Here is a 21,235-nt window from a genome sequence, read left to right on the forward strand (position 1 = left end):
AATTTATGTCTAGATTAGAAAATTTTATGCAAAAAGGATGTTCAAAGGAATTGAGTGAGAGACTTCACGTCTAACGCAATCAAAGTCAACAATTATTATTATCCGACCGTAGGCTTATAATCAAAGTCCCAGTATTACAAACCTAATGATCATAGATTCAGATGATTCAAGTACATCAAGATAGAATGATCATCTAATCCTAATAATACTCAGCAATAAACAATAAAAATCATAACTTTAACATGAAAGGTAAAGCAATCAATCAAACACAAGTAAGAACCAAACTCAATTAATCCTACTAACGAAATCAAAGCATATCAACAATGGTTCATCAATATCTAGTGAAAGAAAAGGTTTTTACACCATATTCAGTAAACTAAAGAAGAAAAACATCACCAAAAGATTGCAAGACATGATCATGAAGAAAACCCAACATGAAAACTTGATACAGTAGCACTTGAATCTTCAAATCCTTGCTCCAGTTGAATCTCTAGCTTCAAAATCATCCCTTGGAGGGTTTTTGGACTTCAAAATGAAGTAAAAGTCGCACATATATCGCCCAAAGGCGGAACAATGATTTGGGTTGAAAATCCCATGTTTTTATAGATTTTTCGGCTCCACGGTGTGGCTAACAACTTGCCACGCCGTGGTAGATTGAAACGTTGTGTCCACGCAAAAAAATAGATTTGCCAGGCTGTGTAGATGGCTTTTCCATGGCGTGGTCACTGGGAATCATACTTTTCTCAAAACATGAAAGTCGTCCGAAATGTTGTCTAGTTTTTAAATCATTTTGAATCTCGTCAGTCATATATATGAGTCTTGAGATATGGTCAAAACACCGACGAGGGGTCAAGCTGCCAGCAACATCCTTTTTGTGCCTTTTGTGTCTTTTTCAGCTTCGTTCTTTTCCTTTTGCGTCCCAGCTCCTATTTTAACTGTAATTGAACATTTTCAAGCATATTAAGTATCATATAACTAAAAGTATAACATTTTAATCAAATAAAATAAGATAATGGCCAAATATATATAGTTAAATAAGACCATATCAGTTGCTACCCTTTACGCCCCACTAAGTGTATTCTTCTTTTTAACTAGTATATTATTAATTCATCACATAATTATTACACTACAAACCTCCCTAAGTAATCATGATCAATTTCATTAATATTAAATGGCATATTACTTCCATACTTCACAATATGTAAACACGCAATGAGACATAACAAGTTAAGGCATTTTACATCTTTTATATAATCATGCTCATATCATCACTTCATCATTATGGCATATTATATCACTATCATTCATTATCCTAACCAACATAGTCAAATTTACCAAAAAATATAGCGTGCATATATTACACACAGTCAATACAAATCCTCTTTCTATCTTGGACCTATTACACCCTTCACATCAAAATAGCAAATAAAAAGTATATCACGAAGGAAACATCATTCACATCAACATTTTATTCACAATTGGTGTACATGCAACTTAAACAATCTAAGTTCATTCCAATTCCTCTAAGATGTGAAATTCCTATTAAGTACTTTAAATAACCACAAAGATTGACACACCTTTGTCAAAATGAGTCCTCTCAACACTTCAAATTTTGTAGGAACTGAGGTATCAAGATTTCTCCTAGTACAACACAAATAAATAGATTACTAGAAGGTTACAATATCAAAAATACCAATTATATACCACAAACATACAAACTAGTTACTAGGTCAAATTCTTAGATTTTGACCTGAAGTAAGAGCTCGTTCAAGGCCACTTTAGCACTACCAAAATCTATAGAAATTACAATTTTGTTTCATATTTCAGTATTTTATACCTTTATCTTTTTAGAAAGTGTTCACATAGGTCCATACGGTGTTTCTATAATTTTCTATGAATTTTAGAAAACAGCATATTCGTGAAGCTAATATCTGACCAACCAATGAAAATGATAATTTTCACCTTGGTTAGAGACCATATCAGGTCCTGCGAAAAATCAAGAACAAACTAGACTCAAAATTCAAATTTTGAGACTTTACGGATCCTACATCCACCTCCTAATTATTTTTAATTTTTTTCACAAAACAGGGGCAGAATAGGAATTTTCCTACAATTCCCAGCTTTGAGTTTTTAGGGTTAATTGAATACTTAACCCATTAAGCCATAAACAAAACAAATATGAAAATGAAAATTAAGTTCTTAATATAAGCAACATGCCAAGGAGTCAGAAGGACAATTTACATCTCAAACCATTACTCAAAGTACATTGATTTTAAGGGAAAAACAAAATACGTTGTTAAAAGAAAAAAACATCATTAAGGCTTGAGTTTCCTCTACCATTAACTCACATCTAAAGACCTATAGGGACTTTTTTGAAGTGCTTTTGGTTGGTTCAAAACATGGTATTTTTATAGAAAAGTACTCACTAGAATTGAGATAAAAATCAATATAGTTTCAGCAATCAACAAAGAAGAAAATGTCCCCAAAACTTGTAGTAGATCATGGACATGAACAATAGAATTCTTGAGGGTGTTCATAACCAGATTTTGACAGCAATAAGACATCAAAATACACCCAATAAAAGTGGAATTTAACCACAAGAAAATTCAAAGATTCTAAGGAGAAAGTAACATGATCAAAATTGTCAAATAGAAGGCAATACACAAAATTTTCAACCAATTCTCATCAATTGATGAATGAATTGCGTAAGAAAGAAATTAAATCATACCCAATTCAAATCCTTGACACATAAAGAACAATAATTGCAGCTCCTTCTACACCTTTCTGCCTCGGTTCTCTTCTCAGTTCACTATTTCTCTCTCCCTCGCTCAACTTCTCTATCACAACCGGCCCTTGGGTATTTTTCTTTCTTCCTTCCTGATCGACTCAAGTGAAAGACAAACAACTCAAGGTCGATATGGGTCTTTCTTGATGTACGCATTGGGGGAAAATGCACGAATGCAGCAGGGCTAAAAAAATGAACGCATCCTCACTTGAAGCGCAGATCACAAGAGGGTTTTAAATGCAATTTTTCCATTTCAGACCCTAGAATTGTAGTTTTGTTCCTAATCTACCCCAACCCTAGATATATTTATAAGTTGCATTTCATTTTATGATACTTTAGCCTGAAATTTATTTATAACTTTTGACAAATTATATTCAACCTATTTTTCCGCAAATCAATTTAATTGGATTATATTCTTCTTAATTATTGATTATTTTTTTAAACATTACATAATACTATTTTTATTTAATTTATTCCATTTTAACCTCATAAATCTAAAATCATTCACATACATATTTATCGGGTAACGGAAAGCTAATGTCATTAACTAAATGATTTTCGGGACGTTACAAGTTATAACTCACATTGCTAGTTAGTGAGGACTAACTACCCTTTCTTGGCTTTTTTCTTCAACTGATGCATCTTAGTTCATCTTCTTGCTCAAGGCCTATTCATACAACATTTCAAGTTCCTTAAAACTTGTCCTAGCCTATTAAGAGCTTGTCTACTTCTTAATGTCAAAATGATCACTTCATTGATCATAATTCTAACATTTCATTCTCTACTTCTACTTCAATCCATTCAATGAATTAAACATCCTATAATACTTAATTTATGATAATCTAACATCTAATGCATCAATTAACATAATTTCCAGTTTACAGTCTTAAACCATAACTTCGCACTGTAACATCCGAATTCTGAGGTATTAAAAATATTAATTTAAATTGCAATTGAAAGAGGCTCACGACGTGAGCCATAATGTTCACGTCGTGAGTAGGACCCTTGACTATTTGACCTGTGTTCTCGGACCTCAAGACGTGAGGCATAAGACCCCACGACGTGAGTCATGCCTGATGCTCCTAGACCCTAAAAATCGGGTATAAAACGAAATGAGGAGGCTAGGGTCGTCCATCATCAGCCTCTTTCACTCCCAAGTCATTGAAAAACCCTAGATCCGACCTTCTTGAGCCCTTGAACCATTGTTGGTGGTATTGGTGTGTTATAGTGTTGGATTTCCTTGAAGAAGAAGAAAAAGCTCTTGTGGAGGTTCCTTTGGACGAGATAAGCTCATCCTAGTGGCATTTTTGAGTTCATAGCCTCTGTAAGTCTCAAAGATTCCACCTTGCTATATGTAGGTTATGGTTACCTTCTTTGCATTGGATCTTGAGTTATCATGCTTGAGGTCTATAAAGTTAGCAACTTTATGGACCATTATTTACCATGGTAGGACCTTTGGATCTAGATTTTGGTGTAGGTTTTAGACTCAAAATTTGAATCTTGATGTTTATACCTATCTTTTGACCTAACTAGTGTTTAAGTCATTGCTCCAAGTTTGTTTTTCTTGAATTCTCATTGGTCCTTTATGCCACATAATAGTTGTTGTCCATTATATATATATATATATATATATATATATATATATATATATATATATATATATAACTTTTAAAAGGAATTTTTGTATTTTTTTTGTCGTAAATCACAATCAAAATGTACAATTTGTAGTCCAAATTGAAAAAAAATAAGAAAATCGCAGTTGACTTTAGAGAAAATCGAAGATGGCCATAGGCCATTAAGGATTACGTATCTTCGAAAAATGAACAAAACGAAAACAGTAAAAGAGTTATAGGCAACATGAAATCACAAGAGTAATTGTGAAATTGTAGAATATTATGCATAGTATTTCATTGGTTAAAAGTGGAAATTTCATAATTTTTGGTTATTTTTAGAAATGTGATTAAGAAAATGGGTTATCTTTTTCCAAAGGAAAATTCTTTTTACTGATCTAGTAAATACATATATATAAAATCGAACTAGGTCTTGTAACATTTTATTTTTAACTTAAACATTTTTTTTATAATAACATTTTTATTTTCTAGGTCGGTCAATTGATTTTAAAGACCTTATGTAAAAATAAAAAAACAACCCCTAAAATATCAGATAAGCAACGATTGGATCACAAGTGATGGATAATAACATGTTAGCGACAAGTTAATGGAGCAACGACGACATGAGCTATACGCGGTCTACACCACCAACCACCGCTACAAACATCGCCACCATTTATTATTATTTTTATAATTTTTATAATATATCTTTATAAAACAAAGTAAAATAAAGCAAAAAGCAAGAAGGACAATTCTATAATTTTATATTATTGAAATCAATTTCATTTGCGATGTCTAGGAATCAAAGGTAATATGAAATTGAATTTCAATTTCATTTTGTGTCAACTAAACAAAATATAATTGAATTCTAATTTATGATCAAATTTTTTAAAAACATTATGTGAATCGAACGTAAATCTTTAAACATCTATTAATTTTTTCTTAAAATGATTTTAGAAAAGAATAAATGTTATAACGTGGTTAAAACAACTTTTTATTATTTTCATAAAACGTCAATGTCATCTATAAGACGAACATGATTAATGTTTATAACAATTTGATAAAAGCTAAGAGTAATTTAATTAGCTTTTAAAATAATATGAGGAAAAAAACAGCAGCTTTTATTTAAGATGATTCCTTGAAGAAAATAATCAACTCTGTAATATGGTTTAAAAAGAAATTTACAATAAATTGGTCAAAACTTAAAATATAATTAAAATGTCACGCCCGGTGGGACTCGAACCCACAATCGCCTGATTAGAAGTCAGACGCCTTATCCATTAGGCCACGGGCGCTTTATATTTGATGTTTGCAGCTCACTTTATAATACTAGAAAAGCATGTAATCTAAAACATTTCATTTCTTCTAACACATATTCAACATAGGATCCGTTCTTTATTTGTATAAACATATTATGCTTCTTTTTTGAAAAACTAAAAGTTGAGTGCTTTAGAGTAAAGTACACCCTTTTTCCATTCCAAAATCATGAAAGTGCATTTATTCGTAAAGCTAATAATACATATTATATTCTTCCTAGCTTACTTTTTAGAAGAAAAATATATGAAATCTTTAATATGTATGAATTGATGCACCTACGCTGCCGACAATACCAAGAGCCACCTCCTAAACAATGTCCACGTCAGCCAAAGAGATGACAAGAGGAAAGAGACTCCGTAGTCCGTAAGATTGTACCAAGCGCCACCTCCTAAACAATATGTATGAAATCTTTAATATGTATGAATTGAGTCTTTCTTTCTTTCTCTCACTCCCTATACCCTTATAAAAGAATTATGAATTAAAATGACATGTATAAAAAAAGTATATCCAGGATAACTTCCATTTTATGAGTTTTAACAAGATGATGATGAGTTTTGGAAAATAATATTTGCAAACCAAAGAAGATAAGACAAAATGACCCACAAGTTTTCATTTTTCAAAGATGATTTTTGACTCTATTGTTAGTTGTCTATTTCCGCACGGAAAGTGAGAATTATCAATTTTTTCTGGTCCATCGGTTAATAATCATAAATACGATGCAAATAAGCAATTAATAAAAAATTGTTTTTTCAGTATAATAGTCTAAAATGTTACGTTTTGGGGAGTGGGTTTTAGCATTTTAGGTTATAATGACATTGCATAAAAAGGGATGGAAAAAAAATCCTCATACCCAATAGGGAATCCGAACCCATACCCGCTTTTATTTGGGATAGTGGCGGATGGCTTAAGGGGCTAGGAGGGGCCATGGCCCCTGGTTTGTAGCCTTTTAATATCAAAAAACTTATAAATTAGCCTATTATTTAAGGATAATTGTTGAATTTTTGAAACATAATAACAATCTAAGATTATATAGTGCAATCGGTGATTAAGAGAAAATAAAATGAAATAAATTAAATAGAAAAGAAAAGATAATGCAATTATAACTGCTCCTAAGAACTCGTTTCTCCCTCATAGTCATCGTTTCAAATGGAATCTCGCTCATGCATGTTCTCCGGTCTTCGCTCTCATTCCATTGTTCGGCTTCGTGGATCTTGCCCACAGCTTGTTCAATTTCCACCTCCCCAGTAGCCATCTCTGCATGGTTCTTTTTTTATAATTGTGTTTCTTAGTTACAAGATGACTGTAATCAAGGTAATGCTTTTTGAGTTTTAGTTTTGTTAACGTTTTTGATTTTGTCATCTCATTTGTTTTCAATTGGTTACTCTTGGTTTTAATTTTCTATTTAGTTGTGTCAGAAGTTTTTTCTACAAATGCTCCGGAGTCTGCCACATAAATGCCTAAACTATTTTTTTAATTGATATCTAGTTTACTTTGCCCTTTTCTTGTCAATTGTATATGGATTGTTATCTTCTATGTTTATTTTAAATAGTTTTTCAATCAAAACTTTTATAAAGTATGTAATCTTTATTTAATTGTAACCTAATGTTTGTTTTTATATTTATAGGAGAATACTCGTTTTTATTGCTTTTGATTATATAAATAAGACATGTATATGTTTGCTATTCCAATACAATTTTGAAACAAACAAATAAGCACAAGAGAACTATTTTATGATATATTTCTTTATCGTGAGCTATTTATTATAAAGGATATTTACATTGTTTATACTTTGCCTTCATCTGAAAAAAAGAAAATTATGGATATATCTTTGTTTTGGCCTCCCTATTTATATGTGTAGTGTTCCGCCCTTGCTTGGAGATGAGGATGGAGATTAAGGCTTCTGGTTATCAGAATGGGGGGTGGATTGAGGTGTCAGACTGGACCAGATTTTAAAAGCACTCATCAAGATTTCCGGGGATGGGCGATCTCAAGGTTTAACGGGTGATTTATCGCTAGCATTGGTAAGCACACGTTGTCATCAGTGGGATATTAGAAAGTGAGAAGGATTGGGAATCCTTCAATTCTCGCGTGTCGTGAAGACTTAGTCAAATCTAAGTGGGGGATAGACTTTTGTAAAGTTCTCTAAATGTGAGTTTTGGTTGCGCGAGGTGCAATCTATTGGGCACCTTGTCAACTAGAAGGATATTATGGTCAATCCGGTCAAGATAAAGGTCGTGATGCAGTGGAATATTCCAAGGTCTCCAACTAAGATTCGGAGTTTTCTCGGTTTATCGGGTTATTATCGGAGATTTATACGGGACTTATCCGAGATTGCAGTTTCTTTGATCCGACTGACCAAGAAGTCGGTGGCCTTTCGTTGGGGGCCTGAGCAACATGCAACCTTCCTTCGAGACTCTCAGACGGCATGTTTTGGGAACCAAGTTAGAGCTTCAGTTAGGACTCAAGTCTAGTTAAGTGTTAGGTCGAGTGTGTGTTCGACTCAATTTGGAAAGTGTTGTAAGACTACAGGGGTAGCCGTAGTATTCACTAGCAGTCAGTTAGCATGGAAAGTGTTGTAAGACTACAGGGGTGGCCGTAGCATTCACTAGCATTCAGTTAGCATGGAAAGTGCTATAAGACTACAGGGGTTGTCGTAGCATTCACTAGCAGCAGATAGTGGTAGAGGTGTTGTAAGTTTGTAGGTGTAGCCGTAGCATTCACCAGGTTGGCAGATAGTGTAAGAAGTGTTGTAATTCACTAGCAGCAGATAGTGGTAGAGGTGTTGTAAGTTTGCAGGTGTAGCCGTAGCATTCATCAGGTTGGCAGATAGTGTAAGAAGTGTTGTAAGTCTGCGGGCGTAGCCATAGCATTCACAATGTTAGCAGATAGTGCTAGAGTGATGTAAGTCTGCAGGTGTAGCCGTAGCATTCACTAGGTTGGTAGATAGCATGATGTAACACCCTGTTCTTAAAGTGTTTAATTATGAGTCCCTCAGATTTAAGAGGAAGGGTAATTTTGGTCCTTTTACGGTAAATAGGTTTCATCCGAGAAGGTTTCGGGTTGGTGTATGTTGTTAGAAGCATTGGGCTTCTCATCACCCTCGCATGAATGTAAAGTTATTTGGGAGCGGGTTTAGAGTAGAGGAGTTGCGGTGTTTTGAAGATGATTATTGTTTATAGCTCTTAATGGAAAAGTGGAAAAAGGGGTTCCATGCAAGCCATGCATGTATTTGAAGTTTGGCTGGATACGCCCAGCGTAAGTGGACGTACGCCCAACATAGTAGAGGAAAGATGCGGGGTGGCTAAGTGAGTATGCCCAGCGTACTCTCAGAAACCCCAAACCCTAAAATTTGGGTCAACCACTATATAAGGAACATGTTGGTTCATACCCTAGCCTCCTTAAGCTCATCCTTAACCTCATAAACCCTAGAAACCCGTATTCCTCCATTGTTGGGTGTGTTTGGCCTTGGAAAGCTCATTTTGGCATAAGAAAAGCTAGAAGAAGAAAGGAGAAGTTGTCAAAGAAGGGAAGGAACGATTGGAGCTTGTAGATCTGAAGGGATATCATCCTTTGAAGCTTATTTGAGGTATAAATCTTCTTGCTTGCCACTTATTTTGCATAGATCTAAGTGTTGTGAAGTTTTTAGCATCTTTCTTCTCCCAAAGTTCTCATCTTGATTCATGCTTTGTGTTGGACGAGATTATCTGTCCTTTCAGACCTTTGGATAGGTCTTGAGTGAGAAAAATGAGGTCCCAAGGGATGTAGTTGTTCCATGTGTGAGATATATAGTCTTAATGGATTAAGACCTTGGATTAAGAGCTTATGGACATCCCAAGTGATAAAGTTTGAGACTTTATGAATTCTAATCATATTTGGCCTAGGGATCTGAAGTTTGGGCTCAATAGCTTAAGCCATTAAGAAGTTATAATGATTTTATGAGTAGCGAAGTTACGCCCCGCGTAACTTGGTTGTACGCCCCGCATAGCGGGTCAAGGCCCCGATCCTCGGTTGCGTTTCAGTGAGTATGCCCCGCATACCAACGAGGGTACGCCCACCGTACTCAAAGTACATTGATTTTAAGGGAAAAACAAAATACGTTGTTAAAAGAAAAAAACATCATTAAGGCTTGAGTTTCCTCTACCATTAACTCACATCTAAAGACCTATAGGGACTTTTTTGAAGTGCTTTTGGTTGGTTCAAAACATGGTATTTTTATAGAAAAGTACTCACTAGAATTGAGATAAAAATCAATATAGTTTCAGCAATCAACAAAGAAGAAAATGTCCCCAAAACTTGTAGTAGATCATGGACATGAACAATAGAATTCTTGAGGGTGTTCATAACCAGATTTTGACAGCAATAAGACATCAAAATACACCCAATAAAAGTGGAATTTAACCACAAGAAAATTCAAAGATTCTAAGGAGAAAGTAACATGATCAAAATTGTCAAATAGAAGGCAATACACAAAATTTTCAACCAATTCTCATCAATTGATGAATGAATTGCGTAAGAAAGAAATTAAATCATACCCAATTCAAATCCTTGACACATAAAGAACAATAATTGCAGCTCCTTCTACACCTTTCTGCCTCGGTTCTCTTCTCAGTTCACTATTTCTCTCTCCCTCGCTCAACTTCTCTATCACAACCGGCCCTTGGGTATTTTTCTTTCTTCCTTCCTGATCGACTCAAGTGAAAGACAAACAACTCAAGGTCGATATGGGTCTTTCTTGATGTACGCATTGGGGGAAAATGCACGAATGCAGCAGGGCTAAAAAAATGAACGCATCCTCACTTGAAGCGCAGATCACAAGAGGGTTTTAAATGCAATTTTTCCATTTCAGACCCTAGAATTGTAGTTTTGTTCCTAATCTACCCCAACCCTAGATATATTTATAAGTTGCATTTCATTTTATGATACTTTAGCCTGAAATTTATTTATAACTTTTGACAAATTATATTCAACCTATTTTTCCGCAAATCAATTTAATTGGATTATATTCTTCTTAATTATTGATTATTTTTTTAAACATTACATAATACTATTTTTATTTAATTTATTCCATTTTAACCTCATAAATCTAAAATCATTCACATACATATTTATCGGGTGACGGAAAGCTAATGTCATTAACTAAATGATTTTCGGGACGTTACAAGTTATAACTCACATTGCTAGTTAGTGAGGACTAACTACCCTTTCTTGGCTTTTTTCTTCAACTGATGCATCTTAGTTCATCTTCTTGCTCAAGGCCTATTCATACAACATTTCAAGTTCCTTAAAACTTGTCCTAGCCTATTAAGAGCTTGTCTACTTCTTAATGTCAAAATGATCACTTCATTGATCATAATTCTAACATTTCATTCTCTACTTCTACTTCAATCCATTCAATGAATTAAACATCCTATAATACTTAATTTATGATAATCTAACATCTAATGCATCAATTAACATAATTTCCAGTTTACAGTCTTAAACCATAACTTCGCACTGTAACATCCGAATTCTGAGGTATTAAAAATATTAATTTAAATTGCAATTGAAAGAGGCTCACGACGTGAGCCATAATGTTCACGTCGTGAGTAGGACCCTTGACTATTTGACCTGTGTTCTCGGACCTCAAGACGTGAGGCATAAGACCCCACGACGTGAGTTATGTTGTTAGAAGCATTGGGCTTCTCATCACCCTCGCATGAATGTAAAGTTATTTGGGAGCGGGTTTAGAGTAGAGGAGTTGCGGTGTTTTGAAGATGATTATTGTTTATAGCTCTTAATGGAAAAGTGGAAAAAGGGGTTCCATGCAAGCCATGCATGTATTTGAAGTTTGGCTGGATACGCCCAGCGTAAGTGGACGTACGCCCAACATAGTAGAGGAAAGATGCGGGGTGGCTAAGTGAGTATGCCCAGCGTACTCTCAGAAACCCCAAACCCTAAAATTTGGGTCAACCACTATATAAGGAACATGTTGGTTCATACCCTAGCCTCCTTAAGCTCATCCTTAACCTCATAAACCCTAGAAACCCGTATTCCTCCATTGTTGGGTGTGTTTGGCCTTGGAAAGCTCATTTTGGCATAAGAAAAGCTAGAAGAAGAAAGGAGAAGTTGTCAAAGAAGGGAAGGAACGATTGGAGCTTGTAGATCTGAAGGGATATCATCCTTTGAAGCTTATTTGAGGTATAAATCTTCTTGCTTGCCACTTATTTTGCATAGATCTAAGTGTTGTGAAGTTTTTAGCATCTTTCTTCTCCCAAAGTTCTCATCTTGATTCATGCTTTGTGTTGGACGAGATTATCTGTCCTTTCAGACCTTTGGATAGGTCTTGAGTGAGAAAAATGAGGTCCCAAGGGATGTAGTTGTTCCATGTGTGAGATATATAGTCTTAATGGATTAAGACCTTGGATTAAGAGCTTATGGACATCCCAAGTGATAAAGTTTGAGACTTTATGAATTCTAATCATATTTGGCCTAGGGATCTGAAGTTTGGGCTCAATAGCTTAAGCCATTAAGAAGTTATAATGATTTTATGAGTAGCGAAGTTACGCCCCGCGTAACTTGGTTGTACGCCCCGCATAGCGGGTCAAGGCCCCGATCCTCGGTTGCGTTTCAGTGAGTATGCCCCGCATACCAACGAGGGTACGCCCACCGTACTCCCCCTGATTGGACCTTAATATTGGGCCTTAGAGTTTGGGCCGTTTATGGGTAGTTGGTTTATGGGCCAAGTCTGGATATTATGGATAGAGTGTTTTGGGCCAAGTTATTGTTATGAACATTGGATCTAGGCCCATTTAGTGAGGTGGTCCCAATTTGGTAAATTGGGCTAATATTGGACTTTGTATAAGATTTGGACTTTGGTCTTGGCTCGATAAGTGGATGTATGATTGGCCTAATGTTTATTTTGTTATGATGGCTAGTTCAGGATTTGCGGTGAGTTAGTGATTCGAGAATCTGCTCTTCACTTCAGAGTTTAGGCAGTGTGAGGTGAGTTATCCTCACTATATCGACAGGGTCTAAGGCACCAAGGCCGGCCCTTTATCGGATTGAGATCCGGATATTTGTTGTTATGTTATTGCTTTGATATGTCTGCATCCTGGTAGTTAGGATGGTATATGTTAAGAGACTTGGTTAAGGTCGGTTTCCTAATATGTAGGGTGACGCTATGCTAGTGACCTTTTAGGTCGGTATCCTGGTTAGGATGATGATATGTTATGTGAACTGTTTGATCGGCTTGTTGACTGTGGACTATTATATGATTGTATGTTTATGTGCACATGGTTGTTTGGACTGGAGTTGAGTTGAGGCGGGTCCTGCTTTGTGTTGTAGGCCAAGATACCCAGGGCGGACCGGTTGTTCCGAAGGCCCAGCGAGCAGTCCGGATAGGCTGTAGGCCCCACGAGGGCAGACCAGACGTGCCGAGGCTCGGAGAGTGGACCAGGCCGACTGAAGGCCCGATGCGGGCGGACCAGTCATACTGTAGACTCAGAGAGTGGACCAGGTGAGTTGAAGGCCCGGTGCGGGCGGACCAACCACACTGCAGACTCGAGGGACATGACTAGACTCGGAGGATGGACCCGGTGGACTGAAGGCCCGACACGGCGGACCAGTCACACAGTAGACCCGAAGTGCATGGTTATTCTATGTTCTATTATGTTATGTATGCTACGTATGATTTGGGCCGGAAGGCACTATGTTATGGGCCGGAATGCATTATGATTTGGACCGGAAGGTCGTAGCTTGGAAGGGAGTAAATATGGTTGGTACTTTGGGGGTATCTCACTAAGCTTTCGGGCTTACAGTTGTGGTTTAATGTTTTTCAGGTTCTTCAGGAGACCGTGGCAAGGCGAAGGCGTGATTGTACCGTTCCTCGTGTTTATGTTTTATGTTATGGTTCTGGGAATACTCTGATAATAAATGTATTGAAAACCTTTTTGGAATAACATTATCGAAATGGGTTGTTTTTGAAAAGTTTAAATTTTCTTGAAATTTTTGGTTGTTACACATGAGCTCGTTGTTAGGATGCGGAAGGAACAGTAAGTATCCACCAGTCGGGTGTATCAGTGAGGATATGGAGATCAACAGACTGGATTCCAGAATTACCCAGATGGGTTAGATCTGGCTGAGCCAACGATACGACCGTAGGAACACCACTACAGTTATGGTAACAGGGAAGCAATGGACCGTATAAGGTCATTTGTGATATAAGGTTGCCCTTGGTTGGGTGGCAATCACTTTTATCCTTGGATTGGTGACGTCAGGACTTGAAGTATGGACCCGACCCGTCGGATCAGAAGGTTGTAGAGCCACAATGGCATGATAACTAGTGGCAACTAGTTCCAGAGAAGGATTCGTTCAGAGGTCGTGTGAGGCGACTAAGTGGGGAGTCCTTTGCCTCCGCAGCGGGGCTGGAACCTAGTATTTTAGATGAATTGCAAATGAATTGAGACCAAGAAGGTCTTGGTAGATTTTGGAAAGCAGCCATGTGGCAGCATGTTGTCTCGGGTAGTATTAGTGTTTTAGGTTTGCAGGTGCGGACGAAGAAACTGATTGGTTTGTAAGTGATAAGACACTCACGGTAGGATTAGCTGAGCCATGGCCAAGTATAAGTGATCTGCAGGGATAATTGGGTCTTTGATCCTATTTTATAGCGGGAACCTCGAGCTGTTAGAATTTGAGTAGTCAGTAGAGGGATAAACGAACTGGATTCAACGATAACAATTCAGTAGGAGTGGTCTGTTAAGGATTCAAACCATCTCGAGACAGCAGATTTCGGACGGAGTAGAAGTGATCTTGTTGCAAGGAATTCGTTCACCTGCGGATTTTAGGGCTTTACGAAGATTGGTCACGGTTACCCTGGGAAGGATAGGGTGTGCCTAGGATAATGATCATGTTACTAGAGTGGTTCGACGAGTAAGGAATGGTAAGGAATGATTTCGAGGATGAAATCTAATTTAAGTGGGGGAGAGTTGTAACATCCCGTTTATTATATAAATAAACTAATGAATGCATAGTAGCCCTAAAATCAATAATTATATAATAAGGTGTTGGTCTCGAGGAGCTAATTGTCATAATTTTAGAGATTAGGGGTTAGAAGTGTAAGTTTTAGATTGGTTTCGTAAATAATTATGAAGTCAGGGACCACTTGGTAAATTATTAGGACTTAAGATGGATAGATTTTGGGAAGCAAGGGCTAAATGGTAAATTTTGGACTCAATTTGTAAAGAGTTTTGAAGGCAGAGGTTAAAAGGGTAAAATATGGGCTAACTTTGAAAGAAAATGTGAAGGGAGGGACTATTTATGACATTATGGTAATATGATTAAGGGTGTCGGGTATTTAGTTGAACATAACCCTAACCTAGCAGATGAAGGATCAGTTGTCACTCTCAATCCTTCTTGACTTTCGGCGCCGCACCACCACCACCAGCCGTCGTGTTGGGTGTCGTTGTGCTTGTTTTGTTTGATTCATTGGGATGTTTGGACAAAGGGACTAAAACCTTAATGGGCCTAATAAATCCTAGTGGTCCCAATGAAACCCTAATAGGCCAAATGAAGCCCTAATTGACCTAAAAGCCAAACATATGACTAATGGGCCTAATGAACCCTAAATGATCAAAAGACCTAGCTATTGGGCCTATTAGGCTAAGATGGGGTTGGACACCCTAATATTGGATTTATAGGCCTTGGACTTATTGGGACCCACTTTTGGGCCATTGGACTGGAGTTGTGAATTACACCCAATCACACCATATGACTTATCTAGTAGAGTGATGGACTTAATGGATTAAGTCCCTAATTGTTTAAGTGAGAAACACTTAACCATAATCGTCATTTTATGTGAAAACCCTGATTTCACTTGGGCTTTGTGTTGGGCCTTTCTATTGGGCTTTGGTGTTTGGGCCAATAATGGGCCATCCAAGAACAATCAATGGACTAGAATAATTAGTTGGGCTTTAGGGTAAGGCCCATATGAAGGTTTGGACCTAATTTGGAAAATTGGGTCATAGATGGGCCATAGTTTAGGCCTTAATGATTATATGATATTGGGCCATTAAAATGTCAAATGCTGGACTTGAATAAATGATTGGGCCTTAGAATAAGACCATGTAAAGTTTTGGGACCAATTTGGAAAATTAGGCCATATGTTGGGCTTCGATTCATAGTTAAACTTTTGGGCCTTTTGATTGGGCCTTGAGTTGAATCAAGCTAAGATATGAGTAAAGCAGTCTTTTACCCCAAGCATGGACTTATGATTTTTATGTTGGAACCCAATTATTAATTGGGTGTTATTTTGATGTTGACAGTTCGGAAACCTGTCATCCAACAGCTGGGGTTGTGTCTGCAGGACTTCAGCAGTGTGAGGTGAGTTACCTTCCAATAGAAGTGGGTCTAAGGCACCAAGGCCGACCCACTTGTAAAAGCTATGGTAGAGATGATTGTGTTTGTGACAGTTATCTAGTATGTTGCTATCTGTTATGATTATGTGCTAGTATGCTATGATGTTATGTGATATGCAATAGAAGGGGTAGGTTAGACCCCAGTACCGGTCGAAAGGACCGAAAGGACCGAAAGGGGTAGTTAGTACCTAGTTACGTAGACAACTTATGATATATGTGTTATGTTATTTTGTGGTTGTGGTAGGGGTGAAATAGTCCCCAGTTATCGGTTGAAAGATACCGAAGGGGAGGCCAGCACCCAGATATGCTAGGCAGTTACCGGTTGAAAGATACCAAAGGGGAGGCCAGCCCCCAGATATGCTAGGCAGTTACCGGTTGAAAGATACCGAATGGCAGGCCAACACCCAGGTATGCTAGGCAATTATCGGTTGAAAGATACCGAAGGGGAGGCCAACACCCATATATGTTAAGGAGTTACCGGTTGAAAGATACCGAAGGGGAGGCTAGCACCCACATATGTCAGGAAGTTACCGGTTGAAAGATACCGAAGGGGAGGCCAGCACCCAGATATGCTAGGTAGTTACCGGTTGAAAGATACCGAAGGGGAGGCCAACACCCAAATATGCTTGGCATTATGTGTTTATATGGTATGTGGTATGATGGGGGAACTCACTAAGATTTGTGCTTACAGTTTTCAGTTTTGGTTTCAGGTACTTTGTTTTCAAAGGAAAGGAGTCGGCTCGATCGCTGCGCATCACACTATGTTTTCCGCACATGAGATCTTTGGGATTATACTCTGATATGGTTTTATGATGACATGTTTTGATTATTGACGTACTGGTTTTGATATGATATGTTATTATGGATGTTTTCTTATACTGTTGGTTTTATTATAACTTAATTAAAACGAAATTTTTGGTAATGAATTTTGGGATGTTACAAGTTGGTATCAGAGCCTTGGTTTGAGGGATTGGGCACAATTTGGAAAATTAGGCCATATGTTGGGCTTCGATTCATAGTTTAACTTTTGGGCCTTTGGATTGGGCCTTGTGTTGAATCAAGCTAAGATATGGGTAAAGCAGTCTTTTATTCCAAGCATAGACTTGTGATTTTTATGTTGGAACCCAATTATTAATTGGGTGTTATTTTGATGTTGACGGTTCGGAAACCTATCATCCAGCAGCTGGGGTTGTGTCTACAGGACTTCAGCTGTGTGAGGTGAGTTACCTTCCAATAGAAGTGGGTCTAAGGCACCAAGGCCGACCCACTTGTAAGAGTTATATTAGAGATGATTGTCTTTTTGATAGTTATCTGGTATGTTGCTATCGCTTATGATTATGTGCTAGTATTCTATGATGTTATGTGATATGTGATAGGAGGGGTAGGTTAGACCCCAGTACCGGTCGAAATGATCGAAGGGGTAGTTAGTACCCAGTTACATTAGACAGTTTATGTTATATGTGTTATGTTATTATGTGGTGATGGTAGGGGTGAAATAGTCCCCATTTACTGGTTGAAAGATATCGAAGGGAAGTCCAACACCCAGATATGCTAGGCAGTTACCGGTTGAAAGATACTGAAGGGGAGGCCAGCACCCAAATATCCTAGGCAGTTACCGGTTGAAAGATACCGAAGGGGAGGCCAACACCCAGATAAGCTAGGAAGTTGCCGGTTGAAAGATACCGAAGGGGAGGCCAACACCCAGATATGCTAGGCAATTACTGATTAAAAGATGTCGAAGGGGAGGCCAATACCCATATATGTTAGGCAGTTACCGGTTGAAAGATACCGAAGCGGAGGCTAGCATCCAGATAGGCTTGGCATTATGTGTTTATATGGTATGTGGTATGATAGAGGAGCTCACTAAGCTTCATTCTGGGGGTATGCCTTAGAGACTGCCTCCCATATCCTTAACCGAGTCCCTACAAAGAAGGTTGCCAAAACACCTCACGAGATGTGGATAGGGAAAGCTCCCTCGTTGGCACATATCAAGGTTTGGGGCTGTGAGGCTTTTGTAAGACGAGATACTCACGACAATCTCGAACCTCGTAGTGACAGATGTATTTTCATCGGCTACCCGCAGAAATCCTTTGGATATCTCTTCTATAGACCGAGTGATAATGTTGTCTTCGTTGTGAGGAAAGGGGTTTTTCGAGAGCGAGAACTCATAAGCCAAGGAGACAGTGGGAGGCAAATCGATCTTGAAGAGATTCAAAAGTCGAGTGATGAAGGAACCTCTATCGCTGGCGCTCAACCCGAGGAGGAAACTCCGGTTGAACCGATTGACGAGTCCTTACCTCTTAGACATTCTGAAAGAGTTAGAGTTCAACCCCAGTTTTATGGCTTTCATATTACTACTGAAAGGGACACATATATTAGTGATGGTACACTAATAAATCTAGATGAACCTAACAGCTATAAGGAAGCCATAGCAGGCCCAGAGTCTACAAAATGGAAAGAGGCGATGGATAGCGAGATTCAGTCCATGTATGACAACCAAGTTTGGAATTTGGTTGACAATGTGCCCGGATGTAAGACCGTTGGGTGCAAATGGATCTTCAAGAAGAAGACCGACGTGGATGGGAATGTACACACATATAAGGCGCGATTGGTTGCGAACGGCTTTACTCAAACTCCCAGAGTTGACTATGATGAGACCTTCTCACCAGTTGCTAAAATAAAGTCTATTAGGGTGATGCTAGATATTGTTGCATTTCATGATTATGAGATATGGAAAATGGATGTCAAGACCGCTTTCATTAATGAGAAGTTGGTTGAGGATGTTTACATGGTTCAGCCGGAGGATTTTGTCGATACGAAGCATCCCAATAGAGTGTGCAAGCTTGCGAAGTCCATTTATGGGCTTAAGCAAGCATCTCGCAGATGGAATCTTTGCTTTGATGAGAAAGTCAAAGAGTTTGGATTTATACGAAGTGAAGATGAATCATGTGTATATGCCAAGGCCAGTGGGAGTATAGTTAGCTTCCTCGTTTTGTATGTCGATGACATACTGCTCATAGGAAACGACATCCCGACTCTGCAGGACGTTAAGTCCTGGCTCGGGAAGTGTTTCGCTATGAAGGACGTCAGAGAGGCTTCCTATATTTTGGGAATAAGGATAGTGAGAGAGCGAAGTAAGAGACTAATAGGACTTAGTCAGAATACTTACTTGGATAAGGTACTAAAACGTTTTAGTATGAAAAACTCGAAGATGGGAGAATTACCGATACAAAGTAATGCCAAGTTGAGTAAAACTCAAAGTCCGAGTACCGAAGCCGAGATTGCAAAGATGAGCCGAGTACCTTACGCTTCCGCAGTTGGCTCAATCATGTATGATATGACTTGTACTCGCCCTGATGTGGCCTTTGCTATGAGCATGGTCAGTAGATATCAAGGGAAACCTGGCAAAGCACATTGGACCGCAGTCAAGAATATCCTTAAGTACCTTCGGAGGACCAAGGAATGGTTTTCGGTTCTCGGAGGGAGTGATGACTTGAAGGTGCGAGGGTATAGTAATGCCAGCTTCCAAACCGACATGGACAACTACCATTCGCAGTCGAGCTGGGTCTTTACCCTTAATGGAGGAGCAGTGACTTGGAAAAGTTCCAAGCAAGAAACCGTAGCTGATTCAACGTGCGAATCAGAGTACATTGCAGCGAGCGAAGCATCAAAGGAGGCGATATGGCCAAAGAACATCATTGGAGACCTTGGAGTTGTATCAGCCATAAAAGAGCCTACGGAAATTTTCTATGATAATGAAGGAGCAGTTGCCTTGACCAATGAACCGAGAGATCATGGTAAATCTCGACATATCGACAGAAAATATCACTTTATTAGATATCGAGTATAAGAAGGGCACCTCGTAGTTAAGAGGATATCGTTAGAGGATAACCCAGCAGATCTGCTTACGAAGGGACTGAGTAGGGTTAAGCACTTGCAGCATGTTAGGAGCATTGGGCTGAAGGACGATATTAGTTTGGATTAGATAGTTTGGAAACTTGTAATAGATAAATGTAATTGACATTTGATGATAAAATAAAGGATTATTATTTAATGGTATCTATCTTATGTTAATTGTTTAACTATTGTTTCACTTTGCATGTTTTGACTTCCAGAATGATTGAGTTTATTAGGAATAATCGAATCATTCAAATGGTCCACAATCGTTCATATGTTGGATGTAGGTATGAATGAAGACTGTCATGAATTGGTGTGTAGATTGTCTGAATGGTATTAGACATAACAAAGGTTTGTTACGACATTCATGAGTGCTTATAAATAAGTTTTGAACATTGGAATAAACCCACACTTGCTAGAATCACTTCATGAAATCTATCACGAGTGATCGCAAGATGATAATATCATATGGTCTTAAAACCAAGATATATGGTTTATTGTTTACTAATTAATTGTGCATTGATAATGCGAAACCGCATCAGTAAATTGATGTTATAAAACGCATTGTTGTGTGTAATTGATTAGTGAATAGTAAATGCATATAAGTCGAAGTTTATCTGTTACTTTTATCCTAAGAGGGTAAAAGTGATATCAGGACCCCTCGATGATTTTGATTTGACTTATGTGTCGGGCCCGGTCAGGACTGAATTGATGTGTTCAATTAGTTCTATGTCAAATGAATCTGAGATCGAGAAATTGATTGCTGGAACAATAAGTATGACAATGTTTCATGAGATTGTCCGCACGATATCTAAACAGAGGACATATGATCCCTTATCTAAAGGACAGGTTACTAATAAGATCATAGTTCGACAGCGTCTTTGAGAGCTACGATTGCTAATCGAGTTGTACTTGCATTTGTGGTTACTAGACTTATCCAAGTCGAAGACTGTTGGATTAGTGTCTAAGCCCATAACCATATTTGGTAAGTACTTGACCCGGTTGTGCATGGTCCTTTTGGGTTGCCTTCACCAAAGCAACTTGACTGGAGAAATAAATAGGGAAAGAGGTTATTATGATTTATTAATATATTATAAGAATAATATATTAAAAGAGAAATCATATTTGTTTAATTAATATTGGTCAATAATTAATTAGGAATCAATTTTTTGATCAAGTGTAATTAATTAAACTAGAGGGTCTGGATTGTAATTATGTGATAGTTGCAAAGTAGG

The 21,235-nt window shown here is 37.8% G+C and overlaps 1 long non-coding RNA gene and 1 other non-coding gene across 2 annotated transcripts; both read right to left on the reverse strand.

The window, feature by feature from the left end:
• Positions 1-273: 273 nt before the first annotated feature.
• On the reverse strand, positions 274-2,987 carry LOC145038744 (uncharacterized). The gene is made up of 3 exons (XR_013679539.1): positions 2,729-2,987; positions 1,578-1,641; positions 274-935 (listed from the first exon to the last, which is right to left on the reverse strand). It is a non-coding gene; the product is annotated as an uncharacterized LOC145038744 (long non-coding RNA).
• Positions 2,988-5,617: 2,630 nt separating this feature from the next.
• TRNAR-UCU (transfer RNA arginine (anticodon UCU)) lies at positions 5,618-5,690 on the reverse strand. Its single transcript has one exon. It is a non-coding gene; the product is annotated as a tRNA-Arg (tRNA).
• Positions 5,691-21,235: the final 15,545 nt, after the last annotated feature.

Source organism: Lactuca saligna, chromosome 4 (assembly GCF_052625555.1).
Source record: "Lactuca saligna cultivar CGN05327 chromosome 4, ASM5262555v1, whole genome shotgun sequence".
NCBI classification, from domain to species: domain Eukaryota; kingdom Viridiplantae; phylum Streptophyta; class Magnoliopsida; order Asterales; family Asteraceae; genus Lactuca; species Lactuca saligna.